General features: G+C 37.9%; 1 long non-coding RNA gene across 1 annotated transcript in view; it reads right to left on the bottom strand.

Moving 5' to 3' along the window:
• LOC104466693 overlaps positions 1-21,533 on the bottom strand; it is a 102,236-nt gene extending 80,703 nt beyond the window's left edge. Inside the window, exons 1-2 of the long non-coding RNA XR_727604.1 lie at positions 21,460-21,533; positions 16,801-16,862 (exon numbers count right to left, since the gene is read on the bottom strand). This is a non-coding gene — a long non-coding RNA (uncharacterized LOC104466693). The remainder of the gene's footprint in view (positions 1-16,800; positions 16,863-21,459) is intronic.
• Between the last annotated feature and the right edge of the window lie 1,054 nt (positions 21,534-22,587).

Here is a 22,587-nt window from a genome sequence, read left to right as displayed (position 1 = left end):
TATCTAGCGGAGCCTGCAGAAATTAGTTGCAACTGCACCTAGATGTGGAATTTTTAGGGAAATTTCCATGTCATACAGATTCCAAGGTTTGGAAATATCCACATTTAGGGTTTTGGTTTGAGCTCCTCCCTAGTAAAGACTTCTTCACTTCTGAGCACATAATGATACTTTACAACTACAGAGCTCTGTTAGGACTCTTTACAGGTCAGAAAAACCTGGACCTTTCATTGTGCAAGTAACTCCTAAGATTATGAAAGGAAATGAAGCCCCACAGCCAGCCCATCTGACGCAAGGAGAGTGACATCCGGACGTGTTTGGAGTATCAACACCTCCACAATCCAGCCTCATGCTGCCAGATGATTTTTCCTGTTTGGATGCAGATGTAAAGACACCTGGGATCAAATACAAATGATCTCTTTCGATTTCATCCATGGTGATGTAAGGTGATGTAAGGTAAGGACGGCCTGACGGCACCCAGAGGAGTTGGTGCACACAGCCTGCAGGTACTCAGGGTTACTCAGGGTGCCCTACATTGTCTCTTCAGCCCTGGGTTTCTCTCAAGTACTTGTTGCCAGCTGCACTGAACTGCATACAGAAGAACAATATGCAATAAACAGACATCATTAGAGAAGTAGTATTTTTCTTATTACAGAAAAGTTGAGAACTTTCACAATATCTTGAAACAGTGCTCAGAAATTACCTCTTCAGCTTGGCATCCATTCCCTTTTTAGGAACAAAACAACTCCAGCAATTATAGGAAAAAGCCAAACTGACATAACTAAACCAAGAAAGCCTTTTATCTATTCACCTCACAAGGGTATTTTGTTTTTTGTTTTGTTTTGTTTTTTAAACTACTTCTTAAAAGCTTGGAAAAAAACATCAGGTGCTCTTTGCATGCAGAACATTTATGACCTTGTTCAACTTCTTCAATATATATCTTACTAGTGCTTGCTGTATTAATGGACTGAGCCCAAGAAGCAGTAATATTGAGCTTTTTAATTGCTTTACACAATTAAATGCTAATGCTTCAATCATTAACAATAATGCTGAATACCATGCTTTGGAGGACAATGTAAGCAATATATTAAAAATGAGTGCTTCACCAGGTTCCTACCTTTTAGTTTTTATAAATAGTTCAGAAAAAGAAGCCTAAAAATAAATAGAATTTCTTGTCATTGGAGAAAGTGCTACACTAAAGAGCAGCAAACAAATGGTAGCCACAATATAACCTCCACCCCTATAGCCTTCACAGAGCCTTTGCTGTTGCTGTCTATGTAAGCAGAGCAGAGCTGCCTGCTTCAGGGTGAGAGTTTTCTGGGAAATGTTTACTATAATGAGAGAATTTTCTGTTCTTTTTCTTTTAATCACAACACTGTCCAGTTCTGACACCGGAATTGATGCAAAAAAAAAAAAATCCAGATGACATTTCAAGGAATTTAATAATCAGATGCCTTACTGCACTGCCTGGGCGTTGTGTTTCACATTATATTAAAATTACTGGCACCCAGTCACGTTATGGCAAAACTAGCTGACACCATGCTTGGTTACAGCTGTTGCCACAACAGTAGTTATTTGGCAGTGATGTGAAAGAGGACAAAGTGCTATTGTGACTTACACCAAGCTTTTACACATTATGTCTGTAGTTCATAAAGAGGAAGGAAGAAAAGATTGGCCTTCTTTTTTTCCGGGGCAGCCACATTGTGATTCTAAGTGAAGGTGTTTGTCAAAAGAAGTCAAAATCATCTCAGACTGCTGGGCTATGAAAACCACAGAAGGGGATGGAGAGGAAGCAGAAGACAAGTTGCAAGAAATGCAACTCAAACTGGGAAGGTAAGGTGGGGTAAGACAGAAAAAAGAAGAGCAAAAAGCTCTTGGAGAAGCAAACAGTCTCTTTCCCACCCAAAGGAGCAGGAGATATCAACTGCAACTTTGCAGGAAGCACGAAGAGTGGATCACACTCTGAAGAGAGCAAACTGTGTTCCCAAGGGACTGTCTGTAACAGGCTGTCTGGTCTTGAAAATCAAGTCTTCATGAGTGTAGTGAGAAGACACCTGCCTTTATGTCTACTTTCTTTGCGAGTCCATCCACATTACAGAGGGGAGGGTTTTACCTTTGGCTAAAATACTGACATTTCTTTTTTTTTCCTCCAGAAAGAAGCTGGAAAGCCTGCCTTACCACACAGATGGTTTCCCATTAAAATAATCAACAACAATGTTGGAACTCTGTTCCTTGAAAGGAGGTTTGTCTCTGTGCCCAAGAGAGCCAACAGAGGAAAAATCAGCTGCTACACATTAAGGAAAACTAACACATTTAATACAAAAACCAAAACAAAACAAAAGGAAAGGAAAAATAATTTTCATCCACTATTTAATTGCAAAAACATGGTGGGAGGGAAAGAAGACTGAAGAGAAGCTCCAGCACTTTTTGCATCTGAAGCAGCCATTTTGCAATGTACGACAGAAATGCAACACTGGTTGGTGCAGAGAAGCATCCTCAGTCTTTTAAATTAATTTACTGATTCTGATGGTCCTTTTCCTACAACACATTATTACATTAAGTCCCTCTTCCCATCTAGTCAAGCTCTAATCATGACCTAGCATTTGTTCTGATGCCCATGGTTTTGAGACCCATACTCTATTTTAATCCATAGTGAAAAATCCAGATGAGCGAAAACAGCTTAACAGTTTACCTACATGAGTATTAACTGTTGTCTATGTGAAAGAGTCAGCACTTTCCAGAACACTCAACCACCATGGAGTATCAAAGATGCAAAAGTGGTTTCCTCTTGTAAGAATGAGATATCTCACATGTGTTCCCTTTTGTCAAAGGCTGATTCGAACAGCAGCCACAGGAACATAGTATGTATAAACTGGTCTTACTTACTATGTGACAAGCAATTTACAGAAAAAGGAAGACTGGATTATTTTTTTAAATTTCTTCTAACACTACTTATTAGCACGTCGCATGTGAGTAGTATAATCATAGCATTTGCTTACTTTTAAAATGTGGAAAGACACTAGAAAATATTTTTTCCCTTCCCTCCTCTTTATTCCCCACTTATAATTTAAATATTCCCCTGCAGTGGGGAACCGCACTATACATACACGAAAACGTATAGTTCACTGAAAAGTGAAACTGAATATAAACAGAAAGCAACTGATCTAATTTCACTGAACACGAGGGTTGAAGGCCAGAAAGGAAATAAATTGCTTTAGGGGTGGGATGTTAAGCAAATATTTACACAATTTTCCAGTTTTTATCAAACATAAAATATAATCTAATAATCATCTAAGGAATGTTTTGAGAACATTTTCCCTTAAGTATTACTCAACATTTAGACATGGATGATCAAAAAGTAGAGACCCACTCCCACCAAGCATAGAGCAGTATTTATCTCAAGCTCTCCCTAGTAGGAAAGATTACAAGGATAAGGTTTGGAGCTTATGCAATTGTCTTTAGACAAACACAACAATATGCAATAAGCTGCTATTCCCCAGATGTCTTTAGAAAAAAAAATGCTAATGACAATTAAAACGTAAATAAAAGATGAGCAAAAAAAGTAACAACACAGGACAAAGAGGCCCCCTTGAAAGATGCACTAGCATGGAAGCCATCAAATCAAGGGGTGGTGGCTTTCCATGTGGGGAGGCATTCTCTGGGAACACTTCTTGGCTTCTTCCTCACAAAGGAGTTCATTCCTTTAAAAGACGAATACATATTCTCAGGGTTTGGATCAAAGAAACCAGGGTACAGTGGGTCTCAAACTAAAATCAGTCTCAGAACTCAAGAGTTTAGAGAGGAGGGCCAGGTTTAATAGTCCTCCCAACTAACCTCCATTATCCAGGTCAGCCACAACAATATTTTCATATGAAATCTGTATTTAATTGGGTCAGTGGAGTAAGAGGACAAAACAAACTCTACTCTAAGCTAGTCTCGACATTTATAAAGCAGAGCTTTTCTCTAGTATCTTGTGCACCTGCTCCTCCTCTGAGATTCAGAGAACAAGCACTTGGCTACGAGCTTTTCCATTTATTTCAATGAACAGAGTTATAAGCATACAAAAACCACTGCCTGGCAGAGAGCATGACAGCATCTTTGCAGTGCTGCCCTTTCTTTGGCATCATTCAACATTCTGTGCCCCACCGATGTGTTGCCTGTTTACAGTGTGCATCTCTGAGACGAGGTCCCTATTTCCTGAGTTGACTGCTATGCATCTGGTACACAGCTAATATGATTTATGTAGTTTATTATAAAACAATTCTACAGTATGCTTAGGTTCATATAATTAAAAAAACTACATCTTACTCCAAAGGGGACACTGGGAATTTACTAACAGTATTTTGTGAGCAATTCCTGTTTGAAGAATTACAAATGGCTCATCTCATTTGATCACTTAGATTCCTCAAAGAGGAATCATCTGATGGAACTGGCATGTGTGAGTTTAATTCTCCCACTGCTCTCTGGTAGAGCTTTAATAAGTCATCAATAATTCAAAGATGACCGTTAAAATATGACCAAGCAAGTGCACCAGCATGAGAGATGTTCTGTAAAGAACACTACACATGAAGACTGTGCTCTACAGCATCTTTACCAGCTATCACATTCAAACTTCACTTTACCCTAGCTTTCAACATGTGCCTGCTACACAAACTGTCTAACAAACTCTCTTCTAACTTCAGAGCTAGGAGCAGCATCATGTCACTGGATGTTTCAATGAAATGCAACTGAAATCTCCTTAATCAGAAGTTGAACAGCAAAATATTGGAATTTCAAAGGCTCACTGGTATGTTTTTGGTCATCAGGTTACTACAGATGAGATAGAATTCTCATGCATTCCTAGATTATCTTCGTGGTTTTACCCATCCACGTTCTGTAACTAACTACATTTCTTTTTAATTCCACAGAGGCAAGAGGTGATGGTGTTAAAGGTAATTTTGGCCGGGGAAAGTAAGTGACTGCCTGCCTTTACCCCTGCGTCTACACATCTCTCTTCCACACCTTCTTTAAGGAAACAGCAGTGCTGTGACAGTAAGTCATAAAACATTGCATTTGTAGGGTTATATTTCTTGAGAAACCCTAAAGTACTTAACAAATGTTTGTGAAGTACTGATTGTTTGCAGGTTGACAGCAGTCAGCAATAATACATCTCAGTCCACACCAGCTACAAGAGCATGATTTCTGTCAGGAACAGTAAGGAGAGACTGATAAGGAAGAAGCAGTTGCCTGGGCTAGCACATCTAGTTTAACGCTACTGCTCTTCTATATGCACACTTAATCATTATGTCTCCAGGGATGCATTAATTCTATTTGTTGAACCCACCCAAATAGTCTTTTCTGTCCTGTAACACACCAAAAATGTCACCAAAGGAAATATGAGTCTGTCACCTGTAGCCTTCAAAATTATATTATCTGTAGAAGACAACAGAGGATGGATACCGCCTCTTTCTCATACCTACGTTCAGCAGTTAAGGAGATCTGGTATGTACTGGGTAATGGACTGCTATGGGAAATCAGACCCACCCCCCTTCCCCAGTCTAAATTCTCCCCATGCTTCTCTTTCACCCCTTCGAATTCACTGAAGCCATGATTCCAAATCAGGACAGGCACTGCTACCAGTCAGTTCATTATTCACAAACTCTCATCAGGTTGTCATGTGAGGACCATGCATAGATTAATTAAAGGCATTTGCCTTTGGAATGCTTTGCTGAGATATGGAACATTATCCTCATTTTAGAGATGCACAGAAACAGATGTGTCCGCAGTCGCCAAGATATGCCCAGGACAAAGCTAGGATTTAAACATTACCAGTCAAGTTTCTGATCGTTTTTCCTGGATTGGGATGGAAAAAAAAAAAAACCAAAACTCAACACCTTTATAAGGTAAGAAATAAGATAGTTACGCAATATCTCAAAAATCAGAAGGCAATACATCATGAAGCATATGGAAACATGCCAACACTTAGTATTCCACTTACACGGAATACAGATACAAAAACACTATAAAGGGGACACTTACAACTGAGTCTTATTTTGATTTATTTGAAATATTACAACCATGAAAATATTGACTATTTTGAAAGCACATATCATGGCTCAGAAAATGAGATGTTTTCTTCTCTTTGCTCATACACTTAAACACTTTCTCTAAAATTTGTGCCACCATAAAAAAAGCCCTACAAAAAAAATAATCTTTCCTCGCATCTCAGCATTAAAAAAAAAATAACAATATAATTAGCTTGCCTTTGAAATAGATTTAAAGACCTGGAAAGCTGTGTCCTCATGTTTAGAACACTAAATGGAAAGTGAAGACACTTCTTTTTAGTACACAGACTTTGTTACTCTGTATATAGTCACTGCCTCTTGAGTACACCTGCATTATGTAGGAACAGAAACCAAAATGTAAGTCTCCTATATATTAATATTTTGCTGCTAGTTTTTTATGCAAGCGCATACAACCAGAAATTACTAAAACCTCATCCTGACAGACACTCTTCTGCTTTAAAATATCATCTCAAACTAATCTAAAGAACTGGCATTCACAGAGCTCAGTCTTTATTAGGAGACCCGCTGCTGCTGAGCAACTGTGCGTTAAGCGCAAGACGACTGCTCCATCCTTGCTCACCTGCAAACTCACTCTTAGCCATTCCACTTCCACAAGTCCTGTCCCTTTGCTGCCTACTGGCAATGCCAGTCAGGGCTTCACCCAGTGATAAACCCAATTATATTTCCTCACAGAACACAAGAAATATCTTAAGTTCTAGGGATCTTAAGCACAAGCTGTGAAGCAAAACACTGAAATGAGTATTACTGATTTAATTTTAATGTGGGATTGAGCTATCGTCCATCTCCTTAAAAAGGTGACAGCAAACAAGATTTTACTTATCAATGAATTTTAAAGTATTTTGGTGGCTGTTTTTTGGTGCTCACCAAGGATACTTTGTGAAACTGAAACCTCAAGCAATTTCCTTTGTTTTTAGTACAAATACACCCATTCACCTCTATCCCTTGAATGAGAGTGGGTTCTGCAGTTGCTATTCGTTTTATTCTGCTTAAGCATTCATGAAAATAAAATAAAATTAAGTTGGCTGTGAGAGCAGGCAACTTCTCTCCAAAGTTTTGACATCACTGACATTTCTCATATTTAATAATTCAGACTCACTCCCCTAAATTTTGTCCAGGAAAATAAGATGGTCTTTATATTCCAAAGATGTCTTCACAAAAGTCTGCAGTACTGGATTTTCTGATGCTGAGTGATTATGAAACCCCCTTTTGTTCTCAGAACTTCATGATGTATATCTATAACTCTTTCTTGTTTGTGAAGATAAGACCAGCCTTGTCTCTCTAAATGCCATTTCAAAGGAAGATTCACAGTTGTTTGACTTTTTGATCTGTGTGGCAACTAGCTCGACCACCTGCGCTGGGCTCGAGCAGTGACTGAGCTTGCTTTGTACCATCTTATGAACACAGCAAGCCTTTTAAACCAGAAAGAGCTGATGTGTGAATACACCAATTTACAATGTAAATACAGGGTCCAACAATATGGGCATCTTTAATGACCAAATGTGTAAAGTGCATATATTGTTTACTGATTATATCATTAAATAAAACAGATGGCTCATATTCTCCATCCACCTACAGTGGATTAAAACACAATGGTGTAATAGTCTGGTAGACTGGTAATGTGAAACATTGCTTTGTACTGGTGTAGTAGTACAAATAGCTGTTCACAAATGAGGTACAAAGCCCCACTGCCACTAAGAGTAATTAGCTTAAGGCTGTACTGAAAGAATGCTACCTTCACAATCAACACGTGTGCCATTCACATTGCAAACTGTGTTTGAAAAAATACAGCCGTGACAGAAAGCAGCAAGGAAGTTTCTCGGCATGGATAAAGTAGACCATATGCTTCCCAACATCTGGGCAAGACCAGGCACACTTAGAACCATGTTTCTCAAACAATTCCCTATTTAAATGCGCTATCTGCAGCCAAGATAAGAAAATGATAGAAACATACAAGTGCCTTTTTTTTTTTTTTTTCTTGCACAGGCATTTTTATGAGGAGGAAGGTAGGGAGTTGGTGTAAAAATAATTTTAAGATACAATTTTTATTCAAGAAGAAAGATCATCTGTTAGTGTTGCAATCTTAAACTATCAGCAGATCTACTAAATAAGAGAAGATGAAGACTTTGCTCTAACTTGCAAATGTTACAAAAACCTTCTGGGTTACAGCCTATTAATATATCAAAGTCCAAGCTAAATAAAGGCTCTTAGGTAACAAATGCAACACAGTGAGATCCTGCAAGCTAAGCCATGTTACCACTCATGGAGAAACGTTGGTATTTGCATACGGCATATAGGTCAGTGAAAAACTCTTCTGCTATGTTTTTAAACTGGAAAACACCAATAACACTTATAATTCTAATAAATTGTAGCTCTTGAATATTCAATTTCATTGACTAATTTTTCAGGTCTTCAAAAAAACCGAATTAATAAACTGATTTTAAAATATATATAATCCCAATTCGAAGACTGAAGGAGCATGAGCACTGAAAAGCTATCAGCTTGGCTGCAGTGAGCAGGTTGCAAGAGTCTGTCCCTTGTTTATATTATTCTAGATATTTCTGAAACAATTGCAATGATTTTCAATTAATTACTTTAGAGCTACACAAATGTTGCAGAGAACATAAATCTGAGTGTTTATGGTACAATTATTTTTTCTCTGTCTTTCCCATTTTGCTCAATTTCCACACTGACTCTTCTTTGCCTTCTTGATTATGTTCAAATCTTCCATATTAGTTAAAGAGCCAGCCAAAATTAGCAAATTTTCATTATTCCGATCACCAAGTAAACTACACAATGTCTCATTGTAAGACCACACTTTCTCATTCGTGACTGTTATTCTTCAGACAGATGCTCAGCAGGTTAGCAATGTGTGAACATTTCTTCCACAGAGTTTTAAAGGTCCAACACAACATAATTGCATGCTACACAAGGATATAAATTCTCAGTTTTGGTCTTGTCTCACAGCAGCACTAACTTATCTGCAACAAACTCTTAAGTGATCCCAGTTTTCCTTAGCTGTTGATTTCTCACTGTCATAATTTATGGCCTTCTTTGTAAAACTACAATAACAGCAAACAACACCCTGCCCCAACAAACTTTGTTCAAACCAAAAGAGATCCTCAGTCAATAGCAGGACTATGGTCAAGTAAACTGTTCACATAAGTATGACCTGCAAGTTCAGGTCCTGGATTTTATGGTAGAACTTTAACAACTGACTTGAACAAAAATCCCAAATTTTCCTTTGTTCCAGTTGTTGGTCACTTAATCTTTTATGTCTCTTGAGCACTGCCCAAACTATCCAGTTCTCCCATTTTTACATTCCCGAATCCCATCAAAAGGCTTGGCTTGATGAAAACTGGAAACTATAATTTACTTCTGTACACCATTATTTATGTTCTCTAATCCTTGAAAAGTTCAGCAGAAATTTCTTTTCACAAAAGTTATGGGCCAGGACAGAGCACAGAAACCTTCTCAAAGGCACCAGCACATAAAAGCTCTCTGCCTACCCAGGAAGAAAGGTTTGGGCTGAACATTAGGAAAAACTTGGAACAGTTTGATTGAAGAGATGGGGAATGTTCATCAGCACAGAGCAGGCCAGACAAATACCTGCCAGGATTGAAACAGGGAAAGTCAATCCTACCTTAACATAAAGGGATGAACTTTTCCGTGATCACTTCCAAGATGACTCTATTTCTCTTTTGGAAAAATTGTGGATTAAAATTAAATGACCCATGTAGCAAAATATCATGCAGATCTGTGATCTGAAAACATTACATATAGGAATTTATGGCTTAAACACTCTGTAGTAAATGGAATGCGTAAAATTTGGCATATATTGTTCTGTGACAGTTATATTGTGAGTGGTGTCAAGAACAACATGATCGTTAATTTACTACTGGCCTTAAGGAGTTTAACTTCATTGATTTCTGAAGAGTTGTCTCCAATTATTTCAGCAATAACCAATGTCAGATTTGCTAACAGGTTCCCTGCCTCACATAAACAATCTCATCACATTCAAAATATTTTTACTATGTTCACTATTCCTGAATATCATGTCAGAGATAACTCATCCAACTGGAAACTACTTGTATCTACTGCAAGAGAGCACTGCACTGATTATGCTGATATAAGACATGCCTTCTCATGAAAGCATGTAATCGGACATCTATTGCGGTTCAGACACGACAATGCTGACTATGAAATGCCATTTATTTCACTCATGACACCGTGAACCTTTTTAGGCTCTAGCTGCTTAATGGTAGTCAACATATCTCAATACAGAACAATCACAAAGGGTTACATGATATTTAACCTATTATGATGCTTTACATTCTTGGTATATGCAGTCCAGGACTAGCTTGGATAATTATCCTTTGCTGAAACACAACTGTGCTTTAGATAATGTCCTTTCCAGCTGTTCAGCTGGTAACAAGTAGATGGAAGTGGGGCAAATGAGATAGTAATTCCAGATGATATAAAAGAGGGAACACGGAGACCAGAACAAAGCCCATTGTGCATCTAAAACAGGAATGAAAAAAGAGAAACAGAAATATTGTCTGAAGAATGCTGAGAGCCCTGCTCATAATGGACATAGTGTTGGCAGCTTGACACATGGATACAGCTTTCTAAAAATCTGAAAACTAAAACAATGCTACAACATAAATGCTTTTATCTCAATGAACAAAAGACATATCCATCTAAGACTTTGGTTAGGTGCAAAGAGATTAAGACACTGACTTTATTTTATCCTATTCACTTAAGTTATTAAAACGTAAAGATCAACCACAATGTTCCTTTTCCTTTCCAGGTTTGACGTAAACTTAACTCTGTATCACTTAGTCCGTTGGAGCTGAAGGTTTGCAAAGGCTAAGGTGGAGTTAAAGTAATCATAGCTACATGCCTGAAATGTTGAAATTGGTCTCGTTCTGTGAGGCACTCAGTATCTTCAGTATATGGCTTGGAATTCTCCATGTACACTGCTTGCTGTAGCTACGGTGGTTATACAGCAGCACAAAAGACTTCTGCATCTTCTACAGTACATGAACTCAAAAGTACTTCTAACACTGAGTGAGAGTAAGATTTTTCAAAAGCATTTTGGAAACAACATACAGAACACTGCCCTAGAAAGATGAGCAAGGTTTATATGATGGCTCTCAACTCATTATTAAATATAAGAAATGCATCTTACATACACCAGATTATGTCATAAACTGAGAACAGTGCACCCACAGTGTCTCATTCCATTTTAAAATTCTTTCTGTTCAGACCTAGAGGTACATTTCCAGCTTTTTGGTTGGACTCCTAATGATGAAGAATGCTTACCCTTGGGAATTTTGCTGACACTACATTTACACTTTCCAGATGTTTTGTCCATCACTTCGGCACAGGAACAAGGTTTCTTTTTAAAGCCAGAGACAAAGTGAGGAGCAAGCAGGTACTAATTAATGCCAAGGTTTAATCTGGAATAGCAAGCTGTACGTGCCTTATCCAAAGACAATTTTGTGATTAAGAGCACCACAAAGATTATCAGTTTCCTTTTGAAAAGATTCAACACTTCATAATTGATAAAGATTAGTTGTATACTAAAACACAAACACGTACAATAATAGAAAAATCAAGTAACTGTATTAAATGCTTAGAAGTCAGTAAATTTAAAAAAATGTTCTTACACTCACAGTAACAAGCACTAAAATACCCTATGTGTATTTCATGGCTTCCATTTAACAACAGAAATACTAAGGACAGGGTTTGCTCTGTAATCAGCCTTCAGCAAGGAGCACAACAAAAGCCGTGTTACCCCAAGAGATGACCCAGAATCGTTCTGCTACTCACTTCTCCCTTATTCAGTCTACCTCAAGTTAAGGGAATTGCTCTTCTGGTTTAAGTTAACCATATGCTTAAATATGTTCCTGAATCAAGGTCTAAACTACTGAAAGTAAACAGCTACAGCTGTAAATATTCAACATGGAGCAGACATGTGGCTAAAGGATTTGCCGTTTCAATTATTTTTCAGTGTAGAAATACATCTTGAAGTAAAAATAGAAATATATGTACCAAAAAGTTGCTGAAACAATTTCTACTCAAACTTTTTTGGCTTGAGACCAAATATGCAAAAGTTCCTGCTGGAAAGAGGAATTCCTCTATTAGCATGAAAACAAGGCAAATCTAACTGTATGTTAAACTTCACTCAGTGTCTGAGATATGAAGACCCTCCTCCAGAAAACTGCAGAGACTCAACAGTCATGCCCTAGTACAACTGACACTGAGACAGGCTTTAGCTCAGAAGAAAATCTTCTTTGTTACTAACTTTGGAGATGGAAACAGAGATTGGTAGGGAAATAGGGGAAAAATACAGTGATACCCCTCACTGTTTCTTTTGTTTTGCCTCAATAGGGACATGACTGTCTCTGCTGCTATTCTTCTGCATATGGAAATGTGGGCTTCGTAGTCAAGAGAGAAGGCAGAACAGACATAATTAACTCTTCACATCTCTAGGATTGTGAGAAATAAATTAAAAAAAATATTATTGTGCATCCACTGCTGAATGGCCACTGGACCAGGTCAATAGTCGGAGGCAGTGTACCCCACACACAGTTTAAATAATTGCTCCACACTTAATGTCATCTCAGCCTAATGACCAGAGGGCCTCTGTAAAACTGCTGAAGTTGTCTGAGTACCACCAGGAACCATTGCAAACCAGGCCCTAACTCTAAACCATTTATGTTTTAAATCAGTTCTGCTTAGGACCAGATACAACAGACACAAGCTGCATGCTGGGAAATTTCAATTAGAGACCTGGAAAAATTGCTTATTTCAGCTGCTACTGGAACAGATTGCTTAGAGAGGTGTTGGATGTGTTCAAAGCTTGCCCGGAGAAGTCTCTGAGCAACCTGCTCTAATTAGACTTGCTTTGAGCAGGAGGTTGGACCAGATGAATTCTGGAGGTCCCTTCCAATTTAAATTGTCCTATGACTCTATGTAATGTTGAAAAATAACTGAAAGGTCTGGACTATCCTGGAGTTCAAAAGTAGAAGGAAGTCTGACTAGAAATAATGCAGGAAGCAGGACTACCAGAATTTTCCTGGAAAGAAGGGTGAAGCAGCCTGATTACAACTAGCACAGAGGGGGAGGCACTCCCTGTTTCTAATTGTAGTCACATTGGTCATGCAGCTGTTGGCTATATAACTTATATATAACCTATCACCTGAGAGCTGAACACTTACTGATTAATTTCCATCAGCTGGAGCTACCGTGTTTGTCCTATTGGAAATCAAGTTTTAAAAGTCTCTTGATGTGTTCATAAACTTCTCAAAGCATCATTGATAACAACCCAGAAGATTGAAATCTGAAGATTAAAACAGGATTTTTGTCATTAAAATGTCCTAGTGAACCAGACAGAATAAAACATTGTTCTGGAGGGTAGCAGCTATTTTTTCTACAACATTTTTCTGCAATTTGGAGCGGGGTAGACAGAATTTATCTGATAATTGGATAAAGATTCAAATCTAATGAAATTTTTATCTGGTTACTTTTAGGTTGGTTTGTTTCCCACTAGGCCATGTGTGGCTTGGACACGGTCCAAGTTCTTTTCTTAAAAGCTTTTCTAGGCTATTGGCTTAGGATATGGGCAAAAGACTGAGGATCTTTCAGAACATATTCTTTTCCACTTCTTTCTAACACACCGTGCGCTCCTCAATTCATATTGGGGTAGAGGCCAAGGAATAGATGTCTCAAATGGCAATATTGCAGATGACCGCAGAAGATGCCATTTCCTTATGCTAAAACCTATTATTTGAAAATTCTATAACTGTTTTAAAGAGGAGTCATAAAATATCAGGATGTCCAGAGCTACAGATACACTTAAAAGAAATTATTATATTTCCTTACCCCAATACCCAAAATACTGGGAGATAACAAATCCCAATATATACGGCTGCCTACTTTTACTTGCTAGAGCAGCAAACTGCAACAGAAATCCCTGTCCCTATTTTGCCACTGATTTCCTTAGTGAGCTATGGCAATGTACCAAACCTGTCCCTGCTTTTACTCCCCATCTCCAGAACATGTTATGCACAAATATATGGCCAGGGAATTTAAGTCATACAAAAGGAGTAATTTACCCCTCCAGCTATGTAAATATCTAATATCTTAATATATTTGTCCAGAGTCAGAAGAGATGCTGCTTCACCTTTCCCAGATGATAAAACCAGAAACAGTTAGGCATTAACAGTTAGGCAACACAGGTTGTTAGCCTGGCATACGACTTCAAGGATATCAGTAAATAGATATTGCGGGAGAGGCAACTAAGTTGAGCAATGTTCAGTTTACCATTACCTTTTCCATATAATAATGATGTGAAGAAGAGTTCTTCATCATTTTTCTTTATTGGCTCCAGTAATTAAGTGAAACATTGTGTTGCATGTACTGAAGAATGCAGAAATTAAGACACAATTGCCAATCTGTGCCAATTATTTTTCTTACAGTTGTATTTACCTAATTTGCATTGATTTCTGGGGGTCTGTATTTTATGATTATTCTTGTGACTAGACAGCATTTGGATTATGCTGAGGCTGAGTAGATGCTAGACCCTTCTACCCAACAGTCAAACACTAAATTCACTACAGGTCTATCATGTGGTTTTAAATAACATTCTGAGAATCTTCTACTGCAAGTTGCATCTAGGCTGAGACATTTCTTTGGCACATTTACCTAAACTGATCTTAAATCTTAACCTGCCTTTCATCCCGATGGGTGACTCAGCCCAGCATTTTTGTTAAACAAAAAGGAAATACAGTGCCTTTCTGGCACACAGGAACATGCCATCTTGCTATTCAACTACATAATCCTTTTGTCTGAAAAGACAAGCCCAAGTATATTTCAGAAAGATCATATTTTTCATTTGGCTTATGGAACACTTATAAACTAGGACTCCTAACTGTGATTCCCAAACACAAAACAAAGTCAAAGGTTACAGCATATGTTTTTGTTTCAGCTTCTCCAAATTACTTGCAAATGTATTCAAACACAATATGAGGAGATACTTTATTTTACTGAAAATAACAGACTACAGGGTGCTGCAGAAAAAGCTGAGGTACCTCAAGCATAAACATGGAAAGAATACATTGGTTTAGAAACCCATAAATCCTTATTTGAATCTGCCAACCTGAAAGCCAAGTAAAGCCCGAAAAAACTATTTTTCCTAAATGCTATGTCTGATTAAGCCATACTATTAAATGACAGCTGAACTTTAACATTAATATGATATTATTTAAATAACTGCATGATTTTTTTTTTTTGCACTAAAATGATGAATGATTTTTGGACAGCTCAATTGACATAAAGCAAGAAACGCCTTTAATGAGATTTGACAAAATGGAGACATATGCAGAATATTCGTTACAGCTCATGTCGCAGAGCCCTTCCTGGGGAGACTTGGGTTTGGTTGTGTCTTTTCTTTTGTTCATTTTTTTTATGGTTTATTTTGATTGTCTACAGGCACTGAACCATTCCTTTCAATTGCCACTTCCCTTCTCCATGGATTTGTAATTTAGCTTGTGTCATTTACATATTACTCTTAATCAGAGAATTTTATTTGTTACAGTTTGGAGTTAGAATTGTAAGAAATCTGTGGAATGAAGGCATGAGATTCAGTCATTTTAACCTTTGTCAACCCAATATACGAGGAACTAACAAAGATACTTTTCTGAAGATACTTACGAAGAGGAAAGAGGAAAAAGAACAACTTATTAAACTCTAGTTTTGATGTTCCCAAGCCAAGTGACAAATCAACAACTCTGCTAAAATTTTCTCTTTTTTTTAATAATAAACAAATTGCATTAAGCAAATATGCCACAAAAAAGCCCATGGGATAGGTAATTTCATACTGAACACTTCTGAGGATGCTCTAAACTCCTTTAAAATTGTGCTTTCATAGCACCCAACACCACCTACTAGAGGGATGGTTTTCCTCTTCAGGAATCTGAATACATACAGAAATATTGACATCACAGAGAAGCTCAGATGCTGTTTCACTGGGTAAAGAACACATATCCAGAGATGCCACTAATTGAAAAAAGTCTGTATGGGAAGGTACCGATGCAAACTCAAGGTGGCTAGTAATCACTGGATAACTCCCTCCTTGCAGTCCCACATAGATTTTTATGATGTTGCAAATTTTTCCTTTCTGTACGACTTCACTTTAATACCAGGGACAATTTTCATAACACTGAAAGCATGGGAAAAACATGGTAAAACCACAAAGTTTGACAATGTGTCTGCCCTGTCTATTCAGACAGAATTAATCATCTTACCTCTTCTCTGTGTGTGAATTTGCCCCAAAACATGTACAAACTTTCTCACATAAAATCTGACAGGTAAAAAACCCCCAAAACACTGAAATCACTCAAGAATAAGGAACACAGGCAATCATCATCAAAGGGCTTAATTTTAGAACAGACTAAAAACCCGCTCAAATACAAAGAAACAAGGATGAGAAATGATTGAGCACATGGTAATCCCTCAGGCTACAGAAAACTCTTTCCATAGCTGTGATAAAGCCTTCGATCTAACCATGCCTGCTTCACTATCAGCATTCATTCAAAGACATTCTACACAGCAGCCTGGGTGAAAAACATCAGGTAAGTTCGCAAAATGCCAAGGTTGAGTTAAAGCTGGAAAAATGGCACGGAGGGAGAGAGGAAAAAAAGAAAGAGCCGAAGTGTCCCTACCTTGGCCTTACCTTCGCAACATTCCCGTCAAAATCCTGGAACTCTTCCCCAGGTTTGCATCCGTTTCTCTGAGCTGTGAAGAAAAGAGACCCACTAAAGGCAAAGGCATATGTAGTCCATTCTATACAAAGGACAGCTATTTGTACTGTCATGTGAGTCAATCAACTTCACTTCTAGCCCACGAAAAACTCACATGTAAAAAGGACACCGAAGCTCTGAAATCAAAAAACGTTTTGTCTGGTTTTCACTTACATAAAGATGAAAACCATGGAAGGTAAGACGTTGAGGCAACAAAGATGAACCAAGATAAAGAGCAAAATACAAATAAAAGGTTGCAGGTAGAAACTATACAAATTGGTATCCATAATTCCCATTGATGTGCTATGTGTATTGGTTATGCGTATTAGCAAGGGCATCAAGGGATGAAGAGACAGCCATGTGCTGTGCTCCTGATGCCTTATGAAAAGAAAAACAAACCTATCTTTCTTCCACTGTTTTTCAAAGCTGAAATACATAACAGTGTCCTTTTACCAATTCCGTGTAAAAGAAATATGCCTATAATATCCCTTAAATACAAAACTTGTACCTACAAGCAGCCAGCACTGGGCTGGCTGCCCAAATACTTTGTGACCAGGATACAGTACGCACATAAGACACAGTTGTATAATATATATTTTTTGCATGTAAGGATCACGCAATGAAAATAGCATTTTTGTAGTTTACTAGGACACAGGAAACCTACATTTACAGCTAAACTTAATTAGCTGACGTTCTACAGCTCTCAAAAATTTTGCAAAATAGGTAAAAGCACAACTGAATAAAAAATGAAATTGGGGAGACGAAGAGAAATATTACGAAGCAAATGAACTTCATATTAAAAGACAGCAATTACTTCTATTGTTCTTTGAAAGGGATTGAAACCTCCCCTCTATTTTTTTTTTTTTTGTGTTTATTAGTGTCCCACAGAAGGAAATCTAGAAATTAAGAAGTGTACAGAAGAATTGAGTTACTTTCCTGTTGCCTCTTTTGCTAGTGGTAGCTAGAGGAGAGACATCTTTGGACTTTTTAGAGAACCAGTGGTACATCAAAATCTACTGTAAATGACAACATAATGACTGTCAGTTATGAAACAGCAGGGACCAGTGCTTCTAACGGGCCCCAAACATACAGCTGTGTGTACATACATAAAAACATTTTGCTTATGAAAGCTGAATTTTTACCTCTTCACTATCAAATCATATTGAAAGGATTACCTGACTCATTGACTTCTTACTAAAGAAACTTTGTTGTAGAAGACAAAATGCATCCTCTGTTACACATTCATCAAAACAGCAACACTGCCAACACAAGTGGCAGTCTTCCAACAATAAATCACCTTCACCATAACAAACCACTATTGTATCTTGAATATAGGCACAGCAGCAATATTAAAACCAATTTCTATTCTGGAGCCCAATACCGTAAATATTTGCTATCAGAACTAATGCTTATTACTGAAATCAGTAGTTGCAATCAATGACACATAACTTTTTTGCACAAATTTCCTCCTTGTTCTTGTAAAAGGTATTAAGGAAATACCCAGCAGAAGCTGGGACTGGATAACACCAAGACAGACTTGCTGTTAGCAATATCATATTCAGTGGGAAGGCTTGCACTGACTCTCAGCTCCCTGTAATTATGTGCCACGATGGAACAAAGATGAGCATTATATTCCAGGGAGGCCATTCCCTCATTTTTTCCTGATTCATCTAGACAATTTAAGCTCCAGAAAAGCAGTTTAGCCCAGTTTGACACAAGTAACAGAAGAAAAACTGTCACAATAATTTTTAAAAGGCTCATTAAAAAGCCAAGTTCTTATCTATGCTAGAAGGGAATCTGAAGTACAAATGTATGCTTTACATTGGTCTTTTATTATTCATAAAGATGCATTTAACACTTGGGGCTTCTCCTCCCTTTTCACAGAGAAGTAGCTCTCCTTTTTACCATTATATGTTTGATCCTAACTTTCCTCTCTTGCTGCAGGATTCTACCTGACAGCTAGAATGAGTACTGATAGTTAGGAAGGGGAAGCTGAATCTTAGAGGTTTGACAAACTCCTCTAAGCAAGACGACCTTGTATTTTTACAGTAATAAAAAAACCCACAAAATAAGCAAAAGAAATGTTAAAAAAGAAACAAACACGTGTATACACACAGTTGGAAGATCTCTAGCTACCTCCCAAGAGAACACTAAAAAAACACCTTTTCTTCCTGCGTTGGCAGAAAAAACAACATAAATTGTTTCAAACTGGAAGTTTGTTTTTATTTAAAAGTGAGATATCTGGTGGTACTTCTTCCATCATTTCTTTACCAATACCAGTGCATTGCAGAAGCCAAAGAACTGGTGGCATGCAAACCTGTTAAATGGCATATGATGGCACTTCCTTGTTTCACAGAACTGCTGTAGTGAAAATGTTTTGAAAGATGCTTTGTTATCAGCAATGGCAAATCTACATGGTCTTTAAGAAAGCTTTTAAAATACAATATTAAGAATAATAATGAGAAAGGAAGGAAGATGAACAAGATGCTGACATTGATATCTTGTCTGCCTTAGACACATTTTAATTTGAGGTTTTCCTAAAAAATGTTGCCTTTTTTAGTGTCCTGTATAGTCCAGTTAACCTGTCTGACCCTCGTAGCAGAGCTTTTATCCCTTCTCTTTGGCTTTTAAAAAAAAGTAGTTTAGGGAATTTTTCTTCACAACTGTTATTACACACGAATTTGCACTGCACATCATCTTCATTTATTTGAAGAGTTACTAGCTACGTCTTGCAGTTTTCTTCATTCAAACATCTTACTCTGCAGACAGGAAAACTCACATATAAATTTAACCAAACTATAGAGATGCTAACTCATTTAAATTTTGTTCATACGAAAAATCTTCCTAATTTTCACAACACTGAATTGCTAAGAACTGACGATCATATTCAAGCTGACACTTGGCTTTCAGAAGACAAGCTTGTTCCCTGGTTGATTAGAAAATAACTCCATGTATTCAGTGTAAAGCTATTATGCATTGATAAAGCACCCTTTGTCCTGGTCTTTAAAAAAATCTCGAGAAAATGGAAAACTTGCCAAGTTATCCGAGATCATCCCTGATTGTACATCTGAATATAGAGATAGTTGGGATAGGTCCACTTGTATGATTCCAAATGGAGAACTTTTCTGAATTCCCTAAACCAGATAAAGTGGTACGTGTAGATGTGGTGCTTAGGGACATAGTTTAGTGAGTTAGGTGGTGTTGGGTTGGACTTGATGATCCTTGAGGTCTTTTCCAACCTTAATGATTCTATGATTCTATGATAAAAACCTGGAATTTGAGACCTTCCATGTACGACAAGAGGTTTTTTCCTGAACTGTGATGGGATACACCTTTCTAGAATACTCTTACTTTTAATCTTGTTCCATGCAGCTTACAGATTTTGCCATCAAAGAAATCTGCTCTTCAGGTGGAAAGCACAGAAAAGGAAAAGTTATGTTACAAACAACATATACACAGAGTCACCAGAACAACACTCCCTCTTTCCCGAGGATTTTTAGCATCAGCCAAAGGGGATACACTATATTAATCTCTACTGCCTAGGTTTTACTTGTCCAGCTAGAAACAGAAAAGCATGTCAGACTCAGAAGTCACGATGGATGTGAGGAGTGGAGATGAAATAAGACACAAAGGTGCCTGAACAACACTTGGTAAATGCTCACAATCCTTAGTTACATTTAATGATTTAGTTGTACTTAACGTTTTAAAACAGATAATGTCCAGGATTTTAGAAAGCAACTAATATAGCTGATAAAAAATGCCTCATTAAAGATGTCATATGAGGCTTTACCAGTCAAAGCTATTCAGGCAAAGAAACTCCCCGGGACAGATAAAGGAGTTTTTTTAAGTGGCATTGGTCAGCTAGAGGACTGTAGGAGGACTTCGCTTTGGCAAAATCGGACACTCAGGAAAGTATCTGATCTACGTGTCACGGACAGAAAGTAACAAGTGTAGTCCTTCCTGGTTCTGTGAGCAGAAACCAGAACCAGGGAGGAAATTTCTTAGACTGAAGTTCAGAGAAGTTGTATGCACTGGATGGGATGGGCTTCTGGGCATCTTCATTAACTCTACAGAGTGGAGTTGATCCCTATTGAGGCAACATAAGCCCAAAAATGACACAGATATGTTATCTCAACTGCAGTGACTGAGCACCAGTATAAGAAACCACTCACTACCTGTTTTTTCACACAGAATTGCCTAAGGAGGCAATTATTAGCATTTGCAGTTACAAAGAGTAAAGCTGATCAACTATCAGAAGCTAAATTGTGATATTGAACTTTGTGTCACTGAAAGTCCAAGAAGGCATTGCAATGGACAGCATAAAAAATTCTTCAGAGTTAAGTTTGTGTTCTGTCATTTGATGTTAGTGACAGAAAGCTTGCTTCCAACAGTGGGTTTGGTGACTCCAGCGTGATTGCCTCTCTGTAGGAGAGGCTTTGCAGGATCAGGCCCATATGCGATACTTTTTAAGTGCCTCGCTGCAGATGGTTTATATAAAACTGATCAATATACTGGATTATTTTTGCATGCACAGAGAACTTGCCCAAAGCAAATAAAATCCAAGACCAGCAATTACTTATTATCAAACTTACCCTTTCCCGAGCACGCTGGATCTTCTCTCTGTCGTGGCTGAGGTTTTCCAGCATCTCCTGTCCAATCTGCTCTGCATTAAAAAATCAAAATGTAAATCATGAAAAATATAGCTTGTGACTGTAAGGCCTCAAAATGCCAGGTTAGATTGCAACAAAGCTGTAAAGAACAACGGCATTTAATACATGTGGCAGCCTCATCACTCCTCCTAACTGCAGAGAGGAAGACATCATTATACTAAATTTTAAGTTTTCCAAGCAACTTAAAACTGAAGAAGAAACAACTAAACAAGAAGCTGTCCCCCTGCAATCTCTTGAGGTTGTTTTGGCCCTGGGAACTGATGCTGATGTTTGGTCTGTGAAACAAAGGCAAGAAGACTTTCAGACTTGTGTTAAATGCTGTGTGTTCATACTTCCCACGTGCTCCTTAAGCCCATTCCTTGTCTTAGAAGGGAAGTCAGGAAGCCTTTGCTCAAACACCAGCCACCCTTACTCTCTGTGACTCTCAGCATTTACCACGGACACTTAAATAAAAGCTATTCTAGGCTAAGCCCAGTTACTGGTATCTATTTTGCTCCAACACAGACTATTTCTGGCAAGGTTAGAGACAGTCTGTAATGGATCTCCTGATGTTTTAATACCAGACATATACATTAATCTATTGTCATCACTGTTTGTTTACAGAGGGGTTGTTTGCTTCCACAGCTTATGCTGAACCAAAGGTTGTAAAATTATAGTGGAGAGGCCTCAAGATACAGTACAAAACCAATGCAAGATGCCAAAACTTTACTCTTCAAACAGCTTCAAATGATGCTCTTACGGTGAAATATTATCAGCAAGTACAGAGAAAAGATTTTAATCTTCAAAGTCCTATAGAAACATTAAGAAACCCTCCCTGTATTTCCCTGAAGGAGAAAAATAAGTTATATCATTCCCATTTTACAGATGGAGAAACAGACACACAGAGCTGAGGCAGCTGCAGCTCGCCTCAGGACACACAGCACGTGTGAGACAACCAGCATTTTTGTGCACATTCATTTAGGCTACTTAGCTAGCCTGCCAGAGATATGCACCAAAGGTAAGTAAAACTATAAAAACATGATTTTTTTTTTTTTTTCATACACAACAAAA

This window comes from Pterocles gutturalis, unplaced genomic scaffold (genome assembly GCF_000699245.1).
Source record: "Pterocles gutturalis isolate BGI_N339 unplaced genomic scaffold, ASM69924v1 scaffold3479, whole genome shotgun sequence".
Taxonomy (NCBI): domain Eukaryota; kingdom Metazoa; phylum Chordata; class Aves; order Pterocliformes; family Pteroclidae; genus Pterocles; species Pterocles gutturalis.
This window is presented reverse-complemented; position numbering and strand designations above follow the sequence as displayed.